Here is a 17,553-nt window from a genome sequence, read left to right on the forward strand (position 1 = left end):
TTTGAGAAAACATCTCATCGCAGGACAATTAGGGATACCGTATCGAAGAAATAACGCAAAGAGAGAACAACAGTTTATAACGAAACCGTACACAGCGCTCACTGCCAAATGAGATTTATTGCAGAGTGCAAAATACCCACTTATCAACATTCATTTATTTCATTGAAAGCCAGCGGTCGCCGCAATAAATAGTCAGTTGGTATTCTAAGCCCTCCTGTGTTCTTAAGCTCTTTTCCTACTTTGACACTATTTTTTCGTCATTGTAATTACGCACCTAGCTCCCATTTATACTTTGCCACAATTTAATTAGAGATACTCTAGAGTTTGGCACCAAGACACTCTAGAGCTTGGCATCACTATGTCACCAGGGGCGACACAGGGGCGATACCGAAATGTCTGGGAGAAAAAAAAGGTAAAGAAGGTCTACGCACGTACAGTGGAATTTCGAACTGATTCATTACGATCGAGTACTCAGCTCATTGCTTAACGGAAATGAGACGTTGCCGCCAGCACGACATCCCACTCACAAGAACGGCGCGCTGGTCCCAATTTGGCGCAGCAGGCGAGCTTTCGAAATAACTTCTCTTCTGTTTCATGGTACGACACTTGAAAAATTCCGCAACGCAAAGGCAAAGTAAAAGCACCGTTCAGTGTAACGTTAAACTGTGCAACATCATTTACCAACAAAAGATGCTCCCGCTGTTTTCACAACTTTTTGTCCGTGTGGAGGCAGAACTTCGTTAACAACGATGGGTTTAAATACTTTGTACTGATATCGACGAGGACTAGGGTCCTAGGACTTTTGTTCGGAGGCGATCGTTCTGTCTTTCTAGCACGACCAAGACAGTTTTTGTATTTGTTTCACACTGTGAAATCCCAGTCACAAAAGAGATGCCTGATTTTCTTCTCAGAGCCGCAGCTATCACAAACACTGTTTTCGGCTATTCCAGTGCGCAGTAAGCGAACATTCTTGAATGTCACACCAAACCACGGGGGACACAGAAGTGTTTCTTGAGTTCGTGGTATACCCCAGGGAGAGGACGCAGCTGCAGGCGAAGATTCGTCCAAGTTTTAGGACAATTGCGCGCCTCCTCACTTTTAATGGATATCTTCTTTTTTTCCTTGTTTATTTGGTTTCTCCTTTCTGATATCATTGAATTCCTCCACCCCTTAACCTGAGCACAGGATAGCCAGCCGGACCTTACACTGGCTAAGCTCGCTGCGTTTGCCGTGTGAGTATCGTTCTGGGACTTCGAGCGGGGAAGATAGCCCCATCACCATCAGGGCAAGAGCAGAGGAGCCAGCATCACCCTCTTACCACCTAGGTACTTCACCCGGACAACCCACTTCCCATTCTCTTCTAGCGGGAGACATATAGTCCAGAACGGAAGTATTCTAAAAAAGAACACGACAAAAACGTTTACAAACAAGCAAACAAACAAACAAAGTACGTTTTCCTCTCTCTCTAGCATATTTGGAAGTAGCATCTAAATCTTGTTACGAGCTCTTTATTTCAGATGATAACATAAGTATTCAGCCAATAACGATAACTTTCAAATGAATCTACCATGTATAGCGTCGGCAAAACCGTGCCGATAAAATTTTTGCTCCGGATGTCTATGGAGTGACTAAGGAGAAAGAGACCTAACAGGTCATTATCGCTCTGCGACTGACTTTCATTAAAAAGGAAGTGAAACCTGGGCAGCCAGGATAATTTTCTGACGAAGAAAATGCACCGTAAAAGTAACACAGTAACACAGTCCTATAACAGCCCTATCACTTTGCCACCATCCTAAGCCTTTTATATAAACTCGCCTTCGCATATCGACTTAAAATTCTGTCTGTAGGAAAGAAAGAATAATCGCGGCGCCCAAACTGAAACCACGGAAGCACCACTGACGGTGCGGCGCATTTTCCCGTCTCCATCTGGATTCGTGTGCCATTTCGCACGTATCCATCGTATGAGACCCTTCGCCCCCGGCCACACGAACACAAAAATGTAGACGAGAACTGCGCACCCTATTTTATATCAGCAGGAATGCAGCAGGTAGTGAACGCTGACTGAAATTGGCATTTTGATGAGTTGCAATACGCGTACAAAAAATCAGAGGAATATTTGAGCCTATTGACAGCGAATATTTTTTTTTTCGCTAACAAGCCTGAAGGAAAAATCCCCGCGCACCTACACACACGCAAACGCATATAAACACTAAGATAGAGATAGCAAATAACAACTCCAAAAAATATTAATGGAAGGGGGGGGGGGGGGGATGGCTACCGGACTTTCCGGATGGAGTCACGCTTCAAGATTTTGTGTCATTTGGGCACCGAACTGGCCGTTTTGTTCCCATCTAGGAGCGGAACATTATTCGCGGATCATTTTTCAAAACCTTAATGCCCTTCTTTCACGGCGGGTGACTTAAAATCGTTACCTTTTTATTTGTTTCTTGTTTCTTTTCGATCAGAGTTCCTCCGCCTTCCTCGGTACATTTCAGCCGCGAAGTTTGAAACAACAAACTGGCCAGTGAAGGACCAGGTGGATGGCGATGAATTTTTAGTTCTGTACTTTTTTTTCTTTAAGGCGATATTTTGCGCTGTCTCGCTCGCTATGTGCTGCTGCTTTCACATCCCGCGCAAGAAAAAAAAAGTGGCTTAAAATGGTGGTGCAGCTTCGGAAAAGGCTTTGCGTAGAATTACTTCATGTTCGTGGGAAATGATGAGAGTATGAAGCAGAAAAAGAAGCTGATGATGTGAACGCCGGCATTAACTTAGCTGGGAGGGACATGAGACGAGGACTGCTGTGCAGTGAAGAGGCGTATGGTGACAAATGGAAGACCCCTACGCTCACTCAGGAGTTCCCGCCATGATGAAAGATACGAAGAAGGGGCAATGCAGAACCAGCCACCTGACCAAGTTTACAGAGGGCGTTTCTGGCGTTGTCTACTTCATTCCGCTCAGCTGCTGTAAGGAACACATCGGCCAAACTGGCCGATGCATCAATGAGAGGGTGTGTCAACACAGAACTCACCTGAAGAATGACTACGGTAGCCAGATGGCTGCGCATGTAATGAGCTGTGGGTGCTTCCCTATGTTCCAGCACTCGAGGATCATTGCTAAAGTCATTTTAGGACGGATAAGGAAGTTATTGAGGCTTTCCATATCAGACAACGAGGATCGACGTATGTCAGTGATCTTTCGTTCTCTTTATTTAATAAACAAGTGTCGTTTATGATAGGGCGTTTGGCCCCGTCATAACGCACACAATGTCGAGAGATCCATCTCTGTTTCGTGGCTGCTTGTGCGCATACTGTATTGATAGCGATAGCAGTATCAATGCTTGTTTCTCTCAAGGTGTACAATCAGCATTTCAGCGCGCGTCCTGTCGATTGTATTTTTTTGTCTTCGTTTTTTTCGAGCCATATTTTAAATATAAAGCAGCAAAATGGTTCAGTTTACCAAAAACGGATGCTTGGTACGTCAAAAACCGATAAAAGAAAGAAGAAATCAGCAAACTTTGGTGATTACTCTGACTTAGAACTAACTGATACAGCCGCAGCCTCTTTACCCAACCCATAAACAAACAACACGAACATGTCCTCTTTTTTTCTTCGTTTTATTGTAGGTGTATCGGTTCTTGCAACGGAGTAAGCCCATTCATTCGTATAAATTGTTATTCGACAAAAAAGATCTACAACTTCTGAACTCACGCACAGTGCACCTGAGAGTAGTTGTCCAGAGATGCGTGTACATAGTGCAGTCAGTACTTAGCGTATAGGCTTGGTTTCGTTACACCAGTTGGCTTTCAGCGCTAGGGTAGAAGCCAGTAGAAATGAGCGCCGCCTCCTACTGCACCATTTCAGCCACTGAGAAGACACAGTCCCTAACCTGCTCACTATTGTTGGCTGTCGCATTAATCAGACGGGAGCCCTCAAAACGGTTGTACTGATGGTAACCATGTTGCAAACACACGTGAGTTGTACTGACGGTAACCATATTGCAAACACACGTGAGCTGTCCATGTGGTAGACTGATAATTACGAAAAGAGCAAAGCCAGAATGTAGCACGACTATGTAATAAAAAAGGAGGTTCCCTCGAAGACAACAAAACATGAGAAGAGAAGACACTCTTCGTATTCGCTCGGCCCAGCTCAAAAACTAATGTGACCGCCCGAGAAAATGCGGTGCTTTATGGAGGCAGCTAAAACAAACAGACCAACCAAACGAACAAAAACTAAACAAAAGAATCAAAAAGAGAGCAAGAATAAGGAGAACGGCCAAGATTCACTTTTTGATAACTTTTTTTTTCTCTTTTTGCTAGCTGAGGGTTGAGGCTACAGTAATCACAACGTTCCCGCATCGTGCGTCATGTACCACTAAGTAAGTCTCTTCGTTCGGCTTATACACTAGACACGTAGTGCGGACACCGGAAATGTATTCGGAGGGGAACATACAGGATTCGACTCTTACGGCGCACTCATGAGCCGCGAGAGTCGAATCCATGAACATGTTTTTCATTCATGGAAAGCAAGTTTTGAACGTTAAAGCGCACATGCATATGTACACAGTAGACGTAGCTATAGCCAGTCTCTTTTTCATGGTGACGCCCGATAGCAGACGGTATTATCATTCAGGTTAAATCTCTGCGCAAAAGTAAGCGTGAACCGAAGAAGGTAAAGAGCACTGTCGAGCCTGATAATATTTGTTTAATCGAACTGATAAGCCTCCGAGAGTATATATAACTTTTTGCTGCGATCCGAGCTACATGTGTTTGCCGGAATGCGCACAACCTCATCCCGAGTTCACCCGTATTCTGGGTATCGCACTAGAGCGCATGCAGAACATGATAATTCGGTTTTGTAAAAGCAAACGAAAAACGGAACTGACATTAGCAGATAAGCATAGGAAACCGACGATATAAGCGAAAAAGCCCACCGAAAACGACTTCGTGACCTGTGACCTGCTAATTTTCCAGGTGAGGAGAGAAGGAAAAGAAATCAATAAATCAAAGCGGAGACGTTATAGAGAGCTCGTTTCGAACAGAACGGGCCAACTACCATGGGTGAGCATGTAGGGAACGCAAGCTTAGCGACGGCGAACTGGCTGAGACGCCGAGGTTCGATGCTGCAGCGCCCTTGAGGCCGTTTCTACCTGCATGACTCTCCGGGGACCACTATGGTGCCCCAGCTTCGGCTTCGTGCAGCGATACTTATTGATCGCGGTGGCAAGGCGCAATCGCTTCCGTTCCACCTTTGCGCGCGTCCTTCTCCGGTAGGCTGCCTCTCTAGCAACGTGCGTTCCACTGACGCTCACACGATTCGTGCAGGCTAAACACAGAGAACCGTTCAGCAGGCACCTTGCTTGTTTTAGCTTACGGGAGAGAGAGAGAGAGAGAAAGAAAGGCCTTGCTCGAGCTACACTTATCATTCGTACCTTATGGTATAGCATTCGGCTAGCCTCTAACGAAGGATAATAAGCACGAGACGCTTTTGCCTTCCCCTGCGGCTCTCACTGCTTCTCCTCTGTTCTTACATTTTGGGTTTGCTTTCACTGTCGACCGATACCTCAACGTCAGCAACTGTCTCTACGGAAACATGACCTTTCAAAGCTGTTTTGTCATACGGGTCAACGCGCAAACGCTTAAAGCATGGGTCACTCCTAATTAGGAAACGATGTAATAGGTGGGACGGGGGGTACATGGAGCTTAAGAACATCAGTACTTTATGCTGGTGAACTAAAGGAAGAATTGTATAGCATTGGTGTACGCGCTACACAAATCTGTCGGTAAAGAATATCACGGAAGATCCCTGCGTTTTTTTCGCACAGAGACCGGTGTAATTAGAGTGAATGTACCTTATGTGTCCCTGCCTCCCTTTCTATTTCCGTTTTTTTCTCTCTCTCTCTCTGGCACGCACACACATTAGTCACTACATTTCTACACCAGGTATTTACCGGAAACTCAGTTTGGCTTATGGCTGGACGGGGCTTTACACGCGCCTTCTGTTATCACATCGCCGTAAGGGACAGTGCATGCCTCGGACAACTTTTGTAATGCGACGCACATTCTTATATCCAATGCCCTTTCGAGGATGACAGACATACTTTGAGTGCCGCTTTAAGCAGATTGGATGGTAGAGTGTACATGGAAGAAAAAAGTCGCAGTTTTGCCTGAAAGGCGAAGCATCAATTGCGATAGCAAATTAGTAGAGAGCTATACGGAGTAAGGATAGTAGTTTTATCGGCAGTATAAACTTGGACACATTCGCTTACTAACTGAATTAACAAGCATGGTGTCAAAGCGCACAAGCAAACATGAATAGATCACACTCGATGACCGCAGACAACTACTGTCAAAACGCTGGCGTGAGCAAGCGCGGCGGCGAGCGAAGGTTCGCTCGGCCTATCGCTTCAACGGAAACTGAGCGGCGAAGGCACAGCGAATACAAAGGTAGGAGCCATGTGTAGATCGCTTTCAAGATACGATGCACGCGACCACCCACAGCCTCGCAAAGTACAAGTACGCAGTTGCTGGCAGAGTAGAAGCCACTCCCCCTCCCTCCCGCGCTGCTTTCCCGCTTTCCTCCTTTCGCTTGCGAGATTGAGTCGCCAGTTCCCCATGCGCCCGGTCGCTAAATACACGTTGGTGCCGGAGCACAACGGCGCTCCCCTCTCATCCCAACACCGCCTTTCGCGCGACGGAGACGTCGTATTTGCTCTCCGCTGTGCGTTCGCTCTCCGTGAAAGCGCGCGTCCCTCGCGCGCTTTCGCTCGCATATACAGCATACCGCGTGCGACGATGATTTTATCACTCTTGGACTTTTACGGAACCTCACGGCGATGGCATAAATCCGCTTGGAGTGTCCATATAATTGCTATCGCAATAAAAGAAATATTGGGGCCATGGTCTCGACCATCGCTTGCAGAGAAGGCCACCAGAGCGCTGCTGCAGATTTTAAAGACGACTGGGCTCAGCGGCCGCCTTTGAATGCGCGGCGAACGTTGCAATGAGTGCGCGTGCATCACTTGTCATCCCTTGTCTCCCTCCATTTCTTTTTCGCTTTTTTTTCTTCCCACTTCCCCCTCTACCAGCTTGCACCTGATAACCAGTTGCCACCTGATTTCCCGCCCAGCTTTTCCCTTTCTCTCTCTCTCTGTCAATCGAAGTAACACTGGGTATGTACGGTGTTGAAATGCTCAGAGAACCGTGCTTTAAGGAAGTCCCTTCAAGGAAGGAATTCAAGCAAGTCGTATGTGGTGCTTGAGACCCGTAGAAGTGGCACTGAACAATAAATATATCGTAGTTCCACATTGTAGAATGTTCGCAAAGTATGCCGCCTGAATATTTTTAGACGGCAGATGATGTGCACGTTCAGCGCAAGCAATGCGGCCTCATTACTTTGTTCTGTTCTACTTAAAAGCGATAACAAAAAGAAGCATCCATTTTGCACAAGCAAGGAGAAAGAGCCCTTGACGTATCAGTCATCATGGGTCCATTGAAGACGCAAAGCAAACGAAAAAACTAGAAAAAAAAAAACGCAAATTGTGCTCACAAAACTATGACAGCATGTCGTGGAGACGAGTGCTCGAGGCCATTGACTTAAGCGTGCTTTGCCACAGAACACGTTTTGTCATGCATTCCAACAGGCGCAATTTCTGCGAAAGAATACAGTCAAATTATGTACCTGCACCCAAATCACAACAGCAACGAAAATAGATAACCAAATAGCATGTAAACAACTGTATAAATTGAAATTCAGCAAAGCTTCCGATGCCTTCGGAAAACAAGATAAAAAAAGCTATAAAAAAAGAAAGGAAGAAAGTTTACTATGGAAAGAAGGCGGAAGGCCCGACCAATGCGCATACAATGCGCAGATGGACGGGGGCGCACAAAGACACACAAAGAAGCACCTACGCAAACACAAGAAGTGCCGGAAGATAGTGAAGACGTTTCGCCACCGCATGCTTCTTTATCCCCTTGTACGCTTCTCTCCAGGCCGGCACGGGCATCTTGGTATCGGCCGGCCCTTTCTTCAGACACGCAGACCCTTGCTTCTCCAGCAGCAGCGTCAAAAGAGGGTAAGAGCGAGCCGCGGGGCCTTTTCTTTGTCGGGAGAGTGGGGAACAAAGCCGCTCAGTTACTTATTCAAACGGCGAGCGTCCTCGACGAGGCAGAAGAAGTGATCCTCAGCGGTAACGCGAAGAGCGTGTGCCACGTCAGAGAAAAGCGCCGCAGCCTGCAGCAGTAGCAGCAGCAGCACGAAGCAGCCAGACGAAGAAGACACAACGACAGACACAGCGTGGCACAGAAGCCAGATTCCCGGTGCGTATCTCAACAAGGCAGCCCCGCTAGCGCTGCGTGCACGCGATGAGGTAGGGATCTGCGCGTTTCGAAGGTGCCGCGGTATGCCTGACCATCCGTAAACCCACATTTCTACCGTGTCGGAAGCAAGGAAGATATTCTGAACTATAGGCTGCTCGTGCTTTCTCCGACGCATTAATACGCTAAAATCAAAGACAAACAAACAAAGACTGCAAATCCATCGCACATGTTGGAATTTATGCTAAAGAAGCTTTGTTGAAACGTTATGTTTATATGGGTATGCGAAGAGACACATGATGCTTGAAATTTTATTTGATGTGCAAGTACGGCGCCAGGAACTCTCTAGTTTCTTCTCTCGTCGCACAAGTTTTGTATCGTAGGGCTTCGCGCTGACGCGCATGTTTGCTTTCCACGACTCGTTTTGCAGCGCAGTAAGTACGTATACTTGCCTGGCAAGAAGCTTCATCGCTTTAAAGATCAGCTTCAGCCCCATTACACAGGTAAAAATGCCACACTGTTACGACCGGCCGTTGGCGTCACTGAAATGCTCACGCGAGCGACGATAAATGTTCGCTCTAAAAAAAAAAAAATCTGTAACGTTACTTGTGCCACATATAGACAATGCTGTGACAGAGCGGTGTTCGTTTGTAGAGTGGTTGCTGGTGATATCCTGCCTCGGCCGAGACGTATGGGTGAAGCTGGTGGTGGCTTGCAATTCGGTGCCTTAATTTTACTGCCAAGGTTCGTAAACCTCATGCATACTATAGTGATCTAGTATGTATGATTTTGTAATATGAACTTGAAGGAGCTCCTAGAGGTGGCTGGCGGCTACTTCTGCTCGCATAATGTATGAATAAGGGGGATACGGGGAAAAGAGGCTCCAACAGTGAACTCGCACATATATAATACTGTTACAGTTGAGTTTTCAGTTGCCATTCATTTAACGGATTTACTCTGCTGCGACCCAAAAGAACTTGCGAAGAAACGCAGCTGCCTTATATGCAGCTTTTACTTGTTTATTGGGTTCCATATTTTACATTATGTTCAGGCATTCGTACACGCAGGGGATTCGTGCTCCCGGAAAGTGTGGCAGAAAAATCTTCGCGGGCTCGTGGAGCGTTCCCGTGAGTGCAACACCGCCCTGCGAAGCACGCATTGATTATTTCGCCATCGTTTACTAGTCGTTGAACTTGACACGCCCTAAATATCACCCTCATTGCGCATGTTATGATTGTAAACGATGAATCAGAATGCGTTCTTCTCGAGAAAAACACATTTTACTTTAATACTGAAGTACTTCTTTGGAAGACAAACACGGGGCGAAATACACTACGTAACACGAATTCTCGACATCGATGTCAGAGAATACGTATCAGAACTCTATTGCAACGTGTGAGTCATACGAGTAAGCAGATGTGCTGAACAAATGATGAGACTCTAGAGCACCTTCTGTGTCGCTGCCCATCCTTTCACGCTCAACGACGTGCTCTACAAGCTGAACTCAGCCTGTTCAGTGCTCTCAGAGGAAAAGAGCCTGGGACTATGGCCTATGCTTTCTTGCATGCAAAAGGCCACAAAAGCTCTTCTGCACTTCACGAAGGCTAGTGGACTGTACGAGCGCTTGTGACAGCAGCCATTCCTCTGTGAATGTGTTTACAATGACTGACTCTTTTTTAATTTTTCTTCTCTTTCCTTCTGATCTATTCCCCACCTCCTAGTGTAGGGTAGCCAACCGGGCACGTCCTTGGTTAACCTCCTTCATTCCTTCTTCGTTCTCTCTCTCTGAACAAATCTTGGGAATGGTCGCCATGTGAGTGCTATATATATATATATATATATATATATATATATACATATGGATAGTTGGAATAGCCGGTAATCCGGCTCGAACAGCCGTTAATCACCGTTGTTGACTCTATAGCATGCATCAGCTAGGGCCGGTAGCCAGTGAACAGAGCCGTGGACAGGCAATGTTAGAGCGCGAATAGAGCCAGCTGGCTAATCATGGTGAAGAGTGAAACGGAATCCGGTCCGTGACAAATTGCGGCTCCTACAAAATACAGGTTTTGGGAGTCCAAACCCCGCATTTTAAGGACTATAGCTTCCGCGGACGAACGTGAACATGGGAAACCGTGGGTTGTTTTAGTGACTTTTCTTTAGTATTTATCTGGTACGCTGTTCTGCTGATTGGCATGTGTTTATAGCGCCACCGCATTTGCGCGGCGAAGGATCCGGTACTAGGCTACGCATCGGTACATGCAAAGGAATATTTCTATTTGTATACCTAACATAAATCATGCAACAGCTGTCCATCAAATGCGTTTAATATGCAGCCTAGCGTACATGAGAGGTCGAGATAAAGCGCTCTCAATGTGCGCTTATCGCTTGTGGTATGTCCGGCATGGCTCCTGCACGCAGTAAGTATGCATACGGCTTTCCCTGCAAACAATGGTTCATTTGGCGCTTGAGGTGGCGGACCTCCGCACAACTCTATTGTTACCGTATACTGTTTAAGCGCGTACTCCACCTATGCATCGTCACAAAACTTTCAAGTGTCTGGCGTTTGAGTGGTAATTAGCTAGGCTGCACGTCGAACGCGACCAACTTCATAAGAAGCCCGCATAAATTAAGCCAGCCGTGCACTGAACATGGCTTTCCTCGGCCGACGTACAGGTCCAATTGATAAACCTGTCATGCTCCGCTAAGCACTCAGTTTCTGAGAGACGAGCTTCTTTGCTAAGATGACTATTCAAACTTGGATAAAGTTTTCCTCGTAGAGTTAGGTATTTACCCTCGCACAGTAAACTTAAGTTACCGGGTTTGGATGCGACGATTACACATCCGTAGAAAACACGATGCAATGTTCTTCCCTGTAATATCCATTAAAACTAGTGCCCATAAAAGGACAGGTGCATGGTATAACGCTTTCTAAGAGGGCGGCCGCATGCAAATAGTAATAGAAAACGAGCTCATGGGGTGTCTTCCTTTCACAATGACGCACGTCACCAAACGGCCGACGGATGGATTGAGTGATAGGAATTAATACCACGAAGCCGCAGCAGGCCTATGAGAAACGCTGTATAATATAGGGTTCTGGATTAATTTAAGCCACCTGTCGTTCCTTAATTAGTAAGCACCTATAAATGCTAGTCACGAGCCTTCTTACACTCCGCCTCCATCGGAAAAAAAAGCCAACGGTTAACGCTCCCATCTCCCACACGGTGGCGTCGGGCGATGTAAGCGCTTAGCATTGATGCACTTCGAGCAACTGAGAACGTCGTTGGGGAACCCACGCTTGTCCGCACTCTTACGCAGTTCCACTCCGAGCGCCGGTTGCCGCTTTCGGCGTCGTCGCTGAATCTGCTTTTCTCGGCGATTGACGGGAGTGTCATCACAAGGCGGCGCCGCACCCGGTCAGATGCCGGTTCATCGTATATTGTGCCAGAAAAGCAGCAGCGCCGAAAACATCAGGCCCTTGACAGGTTGAGAGGAAAGGGAGGCACACAACACGCTTGGTCGCGCTTTTAATGCATCTTCTTAGGAATGTAGTGAAAATTGAGATCAAAGGGAAGACCGCGACTGACAACCAAGGAGTCTCGGAGTGAGTATTTACAATAGCTGGGTGAAAATGTCCACTGATTGTTAGCGCAAAGCCTATATTCCAAGTCTGCCGACTTACAACAAGATATACATCGCAGCTGACACCTGGTTCTAGCTGTTGGAGAATCGATGTCTGAGCAAGAAAATTAAAACGGAATTACCTGGTTTAACGTGGGATATGAATTCACGGCCCATGAGAACCGCCATAGCGGTTGTTTTCTCTTAGTTCCACCACCTCGGTTTCTTTACCGAGCGCCCAAAGCAAGAGCGCATCAGCGTTGAACAATTCTACCCCACATAACAGTGTCAACGCCTCGCCCGAAAATTGAAACCAGTGACATTGTGCTAGCACTATAGAGTGCCACAACAACTGAGCCACAGCGGTTTATGAATAAGAACTTACAAAATATGTGACGAGTGCGGTATTCGTTCATTATGCATTGACTGATTATAATCACTCAATAAATAAACATATTTTGTGATTTTATTAGTAGTGAATTTCTTTGCGTCTTTACTAAGCGACAGTTGACACTATGTAACGTGCACCCATGTGATGTGAATAGATTTGTTGAGCCGTTGATTCCGGCGTCGACAATACCGCAGCTGTATAGTTATGCGCTATAAAAGCTAATAACGGGAGTGCATCCCGATTTAACTGATTTCCCAAGCCTGAAGCCTCCTTCAGGAACCCAGAACACAGTGGTGCCATTGCGCAGCGGACCGGCTAAAGCAGTCAAATCAGTGAACAGAGACCCCATAGAAGAGAAGACTGCTGAACAACCGGAACAGCGCAGCTACGTGTCTGCACTGCAGCGACCCCAATCGCGTTGCGTTGAAAAAACACCACAGGAGGACTGCCAACAGGTGCTACGTGCTCTCTTCAAGGCCCTGCGATCACACATAGAGAAGATGCCAGCGAGCTCGATGAAGGACATGCTCGAAGTAGTCCTGGCTCTCGAGTCAGTGATTCTAAGCTCTGCCTCTTCTTAAAGCACCAAACAATATGGATGTGGTCAGGACACAATGTTCACCGTCTCGCCCAAAGGTGCCACTTATTATGCAATGGAACTGTGCGGGTCTTGCGTGCCATTTACCTGAACTGTCGCTTTTCTTACGCAACATGCCTGTGCCAATATTGGCCCTGTCCGAGGCTGGTCTTCCAAGTTCCAGATCAATTGCTGGTTACGTCGCACACGGAAACCAAAGTATTCCGACATTTCCGAATGGAAGCGCCTCGCTATATGTGAGACGTGAAATACCGCATTACGTTCTCCCAGTTCAAGACCTTTGCAGCAGTGCTTTGGAGGTCACTGCTGTACAAGTGCGGCTGGGAAACCGAAGCCTCAGCGTGGCATCCGTGTATGTGAGCTCTCACCAGAAGGTCTCGATGGGAGAGATCATAAGAGACCTCTGCAGCCGCTGCCCGGCTCCGAGGATTATATGTGGGGACTTTAACGCACACCATACTCTTTGGGGCGACAAGGTGACTGATGCACGTGGGAAGCAAATTGTGAGTGCCTTAGACACTGAGTGACTCTGCGTGGCGAATGACAAACAACCAACGTTTTTTCGACCACCGGCCTCTTACAGTGTCATTGACTTGACATTATACTCAGCAGACATCCTCGCATCGTCAACGACGAGTAAAGATAGAATGGGTAGTGACCATTTTCCTGTCTTCGTCAACATTGCTGGATATACAACCAACGACCGAAAATCCTGTCCTGTGACGCATTGGGATACATACAGGGACGGCCTAAGTGAATCATCTGGAGACCTGTTCGCGGACATGCTACGTAGCAAAAGATTAGCTACAGCTGAGCTGAAGCTACCCGACCACTTTCCCGCTCCGGATCTAAAGCTAAAAAATCTATGCGCTGCTCGTAGAAGAGCGGAACGGAGGCTGATGAGGACGAAGGGCGACCCACCAATGAAGACAGTATACAACAGAATTAACGCGGTGATTCGACGTTACACGAAGAAACTAAGAAGAGATCAATGGGCAGCATTTTGTGCAAGCCTATCGGTCTTCACGCCAGTTCCAAGGATATGGTGGGTCGTTAATAACCTTGCTGGAAACTTTCGACCAAACAAGCCATTTGAAACCCTAGCATTGAAGTTAGGCAAGACGCTCGATTGTCTTGCGAATGCCTTTGCTCAAGTATACTCTTCTGGAAGGTCAGCCGGCACAACCAACCCGCCTCCGCCGCTATCGTCGTCTCCGATGGATGCTCCTTTTACACTGAGAGAGATGGAGCTAGCTATGAGCAGCCTCCGACGTCGCTGTGCGGTGGGACCTGACCGCATAAGTAATCAGATGCTGACGAACCTACCTATTGAGCAACGACGTGACTTGCTGGCATTTTTTAACAAAGTGTGGGCTAGAGGGGATATCCCACATTTATGGAAGGTAGCATGGGTGGTACCGGTTCTGAAGCCTGGAAAGAATCCTGCAGCTCTGGACTCATACAGACCGGTATCGCTGACCTCCTGTGCAGCGAAGCTAATGGAGAAGATGGTGTGCACAAGACTCACTTGGTCTGTCGAGCAGGGTCGAAAACTACCGCCGTGCATGACTGGGTTTCGCCAGCGTCTAAGTGCTCAAGACAATGTGCTAGACCTGCTAAGCCACATAGAACATTACAGTGCGGATGGCCTGTCGACACTTGCTGTTTTTATGGATATTTCCAAGGCTTACGACTACGTGTCTCCAACAGCCATCATCAGCCAGTTACAAGTTATAGGCGTCACGGGTCACCTCTTGCACTTCATACATACGTTTCTCAATGATCGCCGTATCAGAGTCCGTCTTGGTAACACTTTGAGCGATGAAATAGGTATATTTCGCGGCGTGCCACAGGGAAGTGTTTTATCTCCCTTATTGTTTAACATCGCCATGGCTAGCCTCCCAAGAGTACTAAACCATCGAACAGCAGTGAAGATATCTATATATGCCGATGATATCTGCATATGGGTCTCCGGCTACCAGCATCGGCGCCTCGCACGAATAGCCCAGGGAGCAGTAAATGCCATTCAAGGCCACTTGGCAACGCTTGGACTATCACTATCAGCAGAGAAATCATCATTCATACTATTTCCTGGAGTTAAACGAAAATCTACACGCTTGAAGCTGAATATGGACGGATACCACATTCGACAAGTCACCAACGTCCGATTTCTTGGCGTTACCTTGGACCACAGGCTAATCTGGCGCCGCGCTGTTGACCACGTTGTGGCGTCATCGTCACAGAGGCTATACATGTGCTCAAGCGAGTCGCTGGCATATGCTGGGGCAACCACCCGACATCGATGCTACGGCTACATACAGCGTTGGTTACCAGTCGGATCCTGTACCAGCTACCCCTGATGTCACCCTCAGATAGCCAATACGAGCGCTTAGAAGCCATCCACAGAAAAGGTATTCGAATTTGCCTTGGAGTCCCTCAGCCAGCGTCGAACAAGAAAGTGCTCTACGAAGCTGAGTCACGCCCTCTGCGACTTCAGGCTTCCCAGAGTCTCATGATCCAGTTACTACGATTGAGTGAGTCTACGCCCGGGAAAGCCCTGTTAAGACGTATAAGTAACAGGCCACGGTCACATTTTTATGCAGCACTGAACACACTTCGCGTCTTAGGATTGCGCTGCTCGAGACAGAGGGAAAAGATAGAACCGCCCTGGCCATTCGAGGACATCACATGCGACTTAAGTATACCACGATTGCAGTCAAAGAGCTGCATTCCATCTGCAGAAGCCAAGTCATTAGTCCTACAACATTTGCACACGACTTACCCGAACCACCTACAAGTATACACAGATGGCTCTGTCAAAGTAGACGAAGATCGCTGTGCAGCTGCATTCTGTATTCCCTCTCTGAGATATACATGATCTGGCCGTCTAGACTGTATGGCCTCGTCGACAGTTGTAGAGGGCGTAGCAATAGCTTCTGCGCTGCGCAAACTAAAGTCTCTGCCTTCGCAGAAGGTGGTTGTCCTTACGGACTCAAAGGCCGCGTTACAACAACTATACCGTGGTCTGCCATCCACCAAGTTCCCACGCAAATCACTAGCCCTTGTGAAAGAACTCAAGAACAAAGGCTTCACGGTAAAGTTTCAGTGGATTCCCTCCCACATTGGTATTACTGGCAACGAGAAAGCTGATGCGCTTGCATACGCAGCGCTCTATCATCCTCCCAAAATCAAGGCTCCAAAGAGTAATCAAGTGAAAAAATCGGACATTCGAAATCACTTTGGGTCGCTTTGGGTTCCACCACATATGCCCTGCGTAACCAAGAGATTCATCGAGAGGAAGCATCACTTTTATATCGAATCAGGACAGGATCTGCTAGTACACCGGCCTGGTTATTTAAGACGGGACGAATCAATTCTCCGAACTGTACGGCATGTGACGAGACAGGAGATATTGAACACTTTCTGTGGTCATGCCAGCAATTCCAAGTTGAAAGGGACGCTCTCCTGGAGAATCTACAAAAAAAAGACCTTCCGCATGCGTGCCTGCAACACCTTGTATTTCCCGAGGGATCAGTTATAGCCCGCACAGAAACTTCACGTCTCCTTATGGAATTCTTAAGAGAGACTGGTTTGATGGACATATGGTGAAACCATTCAGCGATATTGTAAGAGACGCTCAGGCGGAGCAATTGCCGGCCTTGATCGCCAGGCTAACCCCGCCTGTTGCTACAATCCACCACCACCACCACCACCACCGGGAGTGCATCATTCCCATAGCAACAATAAATATTACCCTGTACGCATTCACCATTTACAATGACATGAAACGATATTTACGTCTCCTCTCTGAAATAGCCTCTCCGTTTGTTGCGCAGATATTTTGGACGGGCAGCCTAATTATGCTGCACCTGATGGCTAGCATTCTCTTTCCCCGCGTCTTCCCGCACCTTAAATACCATCAGTGCCTCATGGGCAATCGAGTAAAGAAAGGAAAGAACTGTGCGTTTTTCATTGTTTTTTGTTCTTCACTTTACGGAAACGTTCCACCATTTGAAGCCTCTGCCTGTAGCTTTGGACTAGGCGAGTTCGGGCAAATCTAGCCAACCTATCATCCGGTTTGTTGTCTGCGGTCTGCGGCAAAAACCAAAGCTTGCACATGTCGCAAAAAAGATTCCCGGCAAAAAAAAAAAAGCAGAAAGAGCGGAACAAGGACTTGAGAACCGCGCGATTTATCGCGTTTGACGTTCGCATAAGGTATCCTGACGGCGTGTATTTTCCGGTTGTCGTCATTTTTCAGTGATTGTCCTAAAATAATAATTCAAAAAATTCTGGGGTTTTATGTGCCAAAGTGACCATATAATTTGAGGCACGCCGCAGTGACGGACTCCGGATAAATTTTTACCACCTGGGGTTCCTTAACGTGCACCCAACGCACGGTACACGTTCGTTTTTGCATTTTGACCTCATCGAAATGCGGCTGCCGCAGTCGGGATTCGATTCCGCGCCCTCGGATTAATTGTCTTCCACTATACTTTAACAAACAGAGTTGTGCCTATCCTCGTAACGTTCCCCACAGTTCTGTTTGACTGTTCGCGCCTTCCTTTGTGTACGTATGCAAATAACTTCATCTGCAATTGCAATGCCGGCGCAAATCGTAGCATTTTGCTC

General features: G+C 47.2%; 1 protein-coding gene across 1 annotated transcript in view; it reads right to left on the reverse strand.

The window, feature by feature from the left end:
* LOC119436935 (potassium channel subfamily T member 1-like) overlaps window positions 1–17,553 on the reverse strand; it is a 596,918-nt gene that overhangs the window by 250,338 nt on the left and 329,027 nt on the right. The window lies entirely within an intron of this gene.

Source organism: Dermacentor silvarum, chromosome 1 (assembly GCF_013339745.2).
Source record: "Dermacentor silvarum isolate Dsil-2018 chromosome 1, BIME_Dsil_1.4, whole genome shotgun sequence".
NCBI classification, from domain to species: domain Eukaryota; kingdom Metazoa; phylum Arthropoda; class Arachnida; order Ixodida; family Ixodidae; genus Dermacentor; species Dermacentor silvarum.